The sequence below is a fragment of the Adelges cooleyi genome, unplaced genomic scaffold, assembly GCF_023614345.1.
Source record: "Adelges cooleyi isolate 19-005CV unplaced genomic scaffold, UGA_ACOO_1.1 ACOO_flye_CR_arks_rails_tigmint_CR_PRNA_23, whole genome shotgun sequence".
In the NCBI taxonomy this organism is placed as follows: domain Eukaryota; kingdom Metazoa; phylum Arthropoda; class Insecta; order Hemiptera; family Adelgidae; genus Adelges; species Adelges cooleyi.
The window spans coordinates 11335763-11344437 of NW_026095893.1; the positions used below are offsets into that span (position 1 = coordinate 11335763).

The 8675-nt window shown below is 31.7% G+C and overlaps 1 protein-coding gene across 1 annotated transcript in view; it reads right to left on the minus strand.

Moving 5' to 3' along the window:
- The window catches only part of LOC126836030 (transcription factor mef2A-like), a 46768-nt gene extending 38494 nt beyond the window's left edge, over positions 1-8274 (minus strand). Inside the window, exon 1 of the mRNA XM_050568985.1 lies at positions 8026-8274. The gene's annotated coding sequence lies outside the window, so the exon portion shown is untranslated. The remainder of the gene's footprint in view (positions 1-8025) is intronic.
- Between the last annotated feature and the right edge of the window lie 401 nt (positions 8275-8675).

Genomic DNA, 8675 nt, shown 5'->3' on the forward strand with positions numbered 1-8675 from the left:
TTGCAAAGGGGTTTAAATGTGTTTAAATTTAGATGAAATTCAACTCTCACCCTAACCCTAACATAAACTACCTCTCTTCTAATCATATCCCAGATAATCCGCCAAGAAGATTAAAAAAAAAATGATGCAGAGACCACCTATAAATAAAAAAAAGAATAAATAAATAAACTAACACTAAAAAAATCAAAGTAAGTAGCTCCATAAGGTGCCCCCCTACATCATGTTATATTCATTTTTTACTGTTTTCTAATTTACTGTTGTGCATATTTGTATAGATGTAAATATTCAGTATAATAAAGAAAAAAAATTCGTCTGCATTTCTTATTAATCCGTTGCCATCTAAATAGACAATGTAATGGAAACATTTTCTTTTTAATTTGTAAATTTTTTCGGTGTTTTCTTCAATTTCGATTCAGAGATTTGGAAGATACCGTGGATCCAGACAAAAAAATAAAAACGCATAATTGTAAAAGCAATACTTTCTCAGCAACACATCAAAGCTAGATTATGCATAATATTAAAAATTTTAATTTATTGACAAAACTAAAAATATATTTTATTTATTTCGTTTTAAATTAAGAATCACGTATATTTTTCTATTTTTAAGTTGGCCTATAAAATCAGCCGTATCATACGGTAAACAATGAAATATTTTTAACCGTGTGACAATTTCCCAAAAAACTTTCGTTTCACATTGGAAACCAAGATTATTATTATTATTTAATTTTTACTATAATATTACATTATCAAAAACAATTGAACGAGGTCAATTTCGCATATTTTATCTAGATAGTTGATCAAAATTATTACATTTCTTGCACATACGCACAGAAGCTATTCTTTCAGAAAAGGAGAAAGGGCCGGTATAAATGACATCAAACTACTATAAAAGGGGTTGTTCACATCGTTAGACCACATTTTAGCGGCCCATCAAAAAACGGGCAAAATTATCTACTAAAATTATTTAGAAACTTACTATGCGACTTGATCTGCACATTTATAAGTTATAACCTTCACGACGATTTTATAAAACACAGAACACTAAAAAGTAAAATAACTAGCAAAACGATAATGACTTTCGTTACTTACAACATTTTTATTAAGTAATTAAATCGTTCTTATATTGTTAACATAACAATTTTAATTTGTTTTATTTTAACCCGATATTGATTATTTTATACTAATATAAAACTCATTGATAAAAGACAATCAGAAGCGACTTTCAGTAGATTATAAAGGTGTTATTATAAAACCTAGTAGTTCAATCAATATTTACAGTGATCAAAATTCACTTTTTTTCCAGAAATATTAGTGATGTATGGTCAATGTTGACCGATATTAAATATGAGTTTTCGCCGATTCTCAGCCTTAATAATAATGGATAGATTTATTCAGATTTGTCATTTTGTAATAATACATCAAATTGAGTAGCTTTTTAATGGTAATGTTTTTGTGACATTCTTTGTACTAGATATCACATTACACATTTTATGATTGAAATTTGATATTAATTTAATTAACGTGTGTAGAGTGTAGATAAATGCGTAGATTTAGATTATTGTTATGTTACAATACAAATTGCACTTCGTTCACTTTAACTTATTTTTAAAATTATTTAAAAGAGATTAACTTTGATTAAAAAAATAATTCTGCACGTACACTGCACTGAAATATAGATTTAATTAATTACGGTTATGCACTCTCTGTAGTTGTTTTTTATCGCTATTAAAATAACATTAGTTTAGACTACTCGAGTTTTTAAAGATATTTAGTCATTAAAATATAATCATCCAAATTGGATACGACCATAGTATTTAATGCTGCGTAACAAGTAGAAGTTTTTTATGGCTTGTACCTGACGTCTTCATTATAGTGTGATATCATTTTTTTTCCTATGAATTCCCAACCACTTGTGAGTTTTACACAAAACAATAGAAAACCATTTCTTGTTTAATATGTTTTTAAGTCTAATATAGTCGATCTATGGAAGGAACAACAAAATTTAATAATACGCTGCCTGTAATTATTTTATTCTTGTGGAGTATAATAAGTTTTCTAATCCACAACGCACATTTGACCTTATTTGTATATTATATAACAATTTTGTGGTCCCAGCTTTCTTTAAAAATTGCAATAGTCTTAAAAACATTTATGTCATTTACTCATATTGTCAATTTATCCATAATATTAATGTCAACAGTATAAAAATCTTGAATCATTTAAATTGAAATATAAACAATAATATGTAGTAATAATTTTGAAAACTGTGGCTAGTTTAACATAATATATAGATGTACAAATATAGTTACAATATAAATGTTACTTAATATGTGTACAGATACTTCCACATAGTTTAAGTAAATAGTTTACACAGTTGGTAATTGACAAATCAAAAGTATTTCATGATAAGAGCTTAATGTATAAATATAATCACATTATACAACACGCCGTTTTTCCTTGATTTAGTTGTTATTAAATAATTTGAGGGTTTTATAACTATATTGACATCCATTTTCATAGGTATTATTATTTCATTGAACTTTGTTGAATCTTTACACAAACGTTGCTTCTAATTTTGGTGGGAAAAAATCTAAATATCCATGTAAAAGTGTACATTGGTTCACTTTTAAAGACACGTGCAGCACCAATGGAATTACGTCGATTACGTTGAAACGACTTAAGAGATTGTTGGTTTACAAAACAACTGTTGGTCTAATTTCTTCCACGATTATTTTTTGGTCGAATGAGATGTGATGTGAAAATTGTCATAAATTGTCTAGGAATAACTCGACCAAATATCACTTTAAATATTGGCCAACTAAATGGAACACGTCATAAATCGTGTGTTTTCTTAAAGAGCGTCTAAAAACGTCCTTGTGTTTCTGTCGACGAGTGTGTGTGTTAGGTGGTGAATTACGTGTACACATCGACGTGGAAAAGAGTTTTCCGTAGAGTTTTCTTCACGAGATCAATTGGATGCATCCGGTGTCGGCGGCGGCGTATCCATTGATGTACCGATACGGCTGGCCTGCCACACACAAACCGAGTGTGAAATCGCTGCTCCATGCATGCACGCTACCGCCGGCTACTATGAGGATTCTGCCTTCATTCATTCCTCGGCGATTCCCTCTGCCCCTCGCCGCACTTTAATCACACACACACACACACACACACTTACACACACATACGCATATTATACACTACATGTTATATACTATAACTTCCCCTTCGTCCCGCCCCAAACACCCCGACCGTGGCGAAATTCATTCATATATGAACCGTAACAAAAGTGATTGTGAGACGCACTGCATGTCGTACAAACCACGTCGGTGTAATACTATAATCTTAATATACCTACGAGTACACCTATGTTCGACTGACCGCCGCATCCAAGCACACGCTGACATCAACAATTAGGTATTATCTATTATTATTATTATTACACAAATTATCGTTATGTTATTAATCTACATCGGGCTGTCCACTTAACTGCGTAACGAGTACATGCGGAACAGACGCGACATAATATATTCTTCCCCTTCATCCCTCCATACACGATACCTGGTTCTAGGTTCCAAAAGCTACAAGTGTCTATCAAGTTGCTAACTCAACGGTTCAATTAATTTTTCAAAACTATTAAACTAGGTAATCAAATGGTAGTGAATTTAATATTCTGAATTGTTTAAAGAATTATATGAGTTAAGAACGACAAGTCACGGCGGAAACAAGCAGAGTCAACCTTTTTCATCAAAATATGTAAATATACAATTATTTTTCATGATCATATTGTGATAAGTAAAATCCATTGATTGGATGTGGTGGTAAGTGGTATAATAGGATGCTGCGCGACAGAAAGGTATCATTTATAGTGACAAAAGGTAGCTTAGCTGTTCAATCTTACATGTTGCGATTGGATTTACACGATAAGTTTAGCCAACGTTATTATGTCACTTAATAACAAAAATAACCCTTAATAGCCGACAGTCGAAAACCAAAAGGACACAAGCGGTTTCCATAAAAAACGGAACAGCATATTTAGTAGTTTCAATACAAGCTGTTGTTTTGAAGTGTACTCAATATATTGATTTAAACGACAAAACAAAAATACTGAAACTACTATGCACAACCCAATTAAAAAAAAAATAGTTTATATTACAAAAAACAGCTCAGACATAATATTTTTAATTGCTGAAAACGGCAAAACTAAGATATGTTCAAAGAATGTGGATTAAGTAAGAAACTTTGGTTAAAAATGATTGATGTCTACTTAAGCGTTTATTACTTATTTAAAAGTATAAGAATAATTATTTGGTTTTTTGCTATTTAACGTCGGAATTCTATTTGGGTAAACCTTATAAACTTTTCTCATCAACCCCCCCCCCCCCCCGACTGTATCAGGTTACAAGTATAAAATAACTAGCTGGTAACTGGATCAATTGTCGTTTTTATCATTAGAGTACCTACAGATTTGTTTTTTTATAATATTGTGGAATAAATATGGGCGTAGCCCGTTTCGCTCAAAAACGACCCTTCCCTTTTCGGCCAAACACCCGTTTCGCCTAAATTTTGTTAATATATGATTCTCGTTTCGCCAAGACTAGTTTAGATCAATTTCAAATTAAGTTGACAATGGTTGTTTTTGTAAAATTATTCATTTTCACGTCACTGTAGTCAATAAATGTAATACTTAAATAATACAAAGTAATATTTGAGTATTATTTAGCATTACTCAGAGAATACCACGAGGAGGTGATACTTATAAATGGTAAACATTTGTGTGAAAAATCGGGCACGATATTGAAAAATCTCATCCATATATATATTGTTTCCACTACATTTAAAAATATTAAATTAGTTTTACAAAAAAATACAATACAATTTTTCTCTTGATAATTTATTAAAACAACTGGTTCGTTTTTGGAAGTTACAGTTTCATATGTATTTGAAGCCACGTGTGCTTTAGTTATATTTATATTAAGAACTTTACTTCTACTTCTATTAATTACTTTTCTTATTGTACAAATTAATTTCAAAACATTTTAACTGCATCATATTTGAGGCGCTCAGAAGCAAAACCGAATAACTACCCTTTTATTTTTGCGAAATCCAACCATGCTATTATTTGCAAAAAAAAAAAAAGGGGTAGTTAATCGGTTTGGCTTCTGAGAGCCTAATTTATCAGAGGCAAATTCTTCGGGCATGTTAGGCATACGCCACATAATTTAAGAATAAAAACATAAATAGTAAATAAAAAATTATTTTATCATCTACTGATATTTAAGTACTACGTGAATAGTTTTACAAAAACAACCATTGTCAACTTAATTTTGAATTGATCTAAACTAGTCTAGGTGAAACGAGAGTCATAAATATTAACTAAATTTGAGCGAAAAAGAAAGGGTCATTTTTGGGCGAAACTGGTCCCGCCCTAAATATGATATAGTAATTGAAACAGTTTTGTAGAAAAAAAACCGGTCGAGTTTAATTGCAATAATGTTTAGTGTTTGACCATAAATATGGTTTTTATTGTGTTCATCTAAAATCTAAAAAAAAAATACTTGGGTTATCGCTAAAATAATAATAACTATTATAGTTATATATATTTAACATTTTGTGTGAAAATGTACATTTTTTTGCTATAGATTCTTCCTACATGTCTGGCGTTTGCCGAGACAGTTACTATTATCAAAAACTCGCAAAACAATATTAGTTTAACTTGGCACAAGGTTACAACACCCCAGTGTCGGCGTTCGCCAATCTTATCACCGCATACAGAACTGCGTATTGGTCTATAAATTGGTACGGACCGAGTCGCGTGTTCTTTTGCATTTAAGCCGCGAGCGATCCCCATATCGTGGATTTATTATGTACATATTATTTAATACAAAATTGTATACTTCCAAGATACATGAGCACACATGGAAATTCGCGGCCCAGTCCGAATGCGCGTCCATCGAGATGTAGACATCATGATAATGAACACGCCAGGGAGACAGACAGACAAAGAGAGACGGGTAACGATAAAGAAAAGGATGAGAATATGCTAGTACACGTATTCGTATGGGAAATAATGACACACGTCGTCGTCGCCTGATTAACAGAACATGATTGTGCGGGTTTCCTATTCGCCAAGTCCTCGTGATATATGTATCGGTGCACAAGCACACGCACAGGACCTTTTCTTTCTGGGTTTCCTATTTTTTTTACTAGATTATTTTATTCGTTTCCTTACCTCTCCGATACCGTTGTACCGAGTGTGTGTGTGTGTTCATTTTTTTCTTAACCGACGTATAATTCGCGTGTTATATATCGCCTGTCATGACTCGATACGCCTACGCCGTGCCGTAAGTCACCAACACAGATCGACTTCCGGAACACTTGAAATTCTGCACTATAGAAATTAAAAAAATTCATTCCCGACATTTTCCAAACGATTAGGTTTTTTTTTCACCGAAAGTAGAACTGTCGATTTGAGGAGTGTAACACGGTACAGAAACATATTACTAAATTATTCTATACTTTGGATGTAATACAGTCGGTTCCGATTTTCTGGAGTCTTTAAGTTACATTATGTATAAACCGGAACGCACACAAAATTAATACATTAACCGACTTGTTGAAATTTAGCCGACCCTTTTTTGATGTTTAAGGAAACCCAGCATTATTTTTGTACACGAACCCTTCGCATAGAAATATTATCATTTAAATTAAATACTATTAAGTTTTTATTCGCATTAGCGAAAATGTTCAGTTGCCAAAAGTTGCGAAAAGAAGCCAAATATCAGACTGGCGTTTTTAGACCCAAGGTACAGAATCACACTCGTAAGTGGATCGGAGATTGTGTTCTGGCAAGTAAGCTCAAAGTTCGAGTCCCGGCATAATCTCTGACCGATAACAATATGACCCCTGAACTAACCCGGATTTAATAATTAAAAATCTGTATGAAAACAACATACTTCTGCTGTTCCTAACTTTTCAGAACGATTAAAGTAAACTTAATTTAATAATATTTTACGATAACAGGTTTGAAATGGAAAACTATTTAGCACTCTATTTTGTTTCTAATCATGGTCCAGATAGCCATATATAAAACTAAAGTATTTAAAAAAACATTTGTTTGACCATTAAATGTTTAGAACATGGAAAAATATAAATGTTTTTTGTACTGCATGGAAGGATTTATTTGGGTTTTTACAAAGCTATACATCATTTTTCCACAAAAATTATTTCTTATTAAAAAGAAAAATATAAATTTCAAAATTACAGGTGTCGTTTTTTTAAATTTTGTTAAATAAATATGTCTGTAATTTTAAGTATTACTTTTCAATAAAAAATAATCTGTATGGAAGTATATCCATACAGTTACTCAGTATTATAGTAAATAAAAAATCTACAAGTTTAAAAAAATAGTTAGCCGCTATAAACTGCAATGCTCAACTTTGTTTTATTGTATGTTTAAGATTTAATTAAAATTAATGTAATGTAATTTGTAAATATTATATTTTTATTACTATAATGTATTTATTATTTGACATCTGATGCTTGAAAGACTTGTTTAATTACTTACTTTAATAAAATACCCATACTTAACCAAAATGCATTATAAAAACCTTAAGTTTCGCGGTAGTTTGTCGTTTGTTCTATTTAACAATAGTTGATGCTTTACTTTTCTTTTAAGAAAAGTTCTTTTAAGTTAGGTTTAAAGTTTCTTTTAAAATAATAAGTAACAATTTGTTTTTGTTGTACCAATAAAACTGCAAAGAATTATGTGAATCGTTGTACTGACAAAAAAATATATAAATATGTATTGAACGTTTGTATAATTATTTATTAAGATTTAAAATGTCTTAAATGTTGTACTAGGTTATAAACAAATATACCTACAATTAAAACTGTAAATAAAGTTTAACTGGTTTTTGGGTATTTTAATGTCGCGTTTGCACATGTCACAGCCTAAATTTATCTATTTTGTTTTTTTTTTTATTGATCATCGTTTTATATAATTTAACGATACAATTCACTTACCTGTTAGATTTTAACTATTTGTTTTCGACGGATGGCTATAATATTGTCCAGGGTATCCGACGATTTGTCATTATGGTTTGTGCGAACGATTACGTTAAAATATTTCAATAGTTTTCATCGACTACGTCCGAAATTTTGCGAATAGGCGGCGTTTACAAAAAGGAAATCAAAATAGAATAGAGTCAAACGTGTATGCGAACGTTTAACACGTTTAACACGTTTAACCACGTCTTATTAGCACGTGCAACCTGATACACCCGGTGGCGAACGCAAAACTGTTGCACACATTGAAGATCAGATCCCACCCGATCCTCTCGTCGTTGCTCTTACGGTCGTAAGGTTCTCCTCCTTCTTTCATTCAAGAACAACCGGCGACGGTGACGCGTATATTATAGTAACAACGTTTACCTATGTGGTTTTTCCTATACAGTACACACCGTCTCACTCGCTCTCTCTCTTTCTATTGGTTTTTTTATCTCCCGCTATCTGCCATACTAATAATAATAATATAGTATCTATCTTACACTGTATCCGTGTTTTTCTCTAGTTGTCTCTCTCTCTCTCTCGTCTGTTTGGCCGTCCGTCTATCCACGGTGTATTATTGCATTGTTTAACCCCGTCGTCGACGTTTTACTTCAACGCCCACGAGG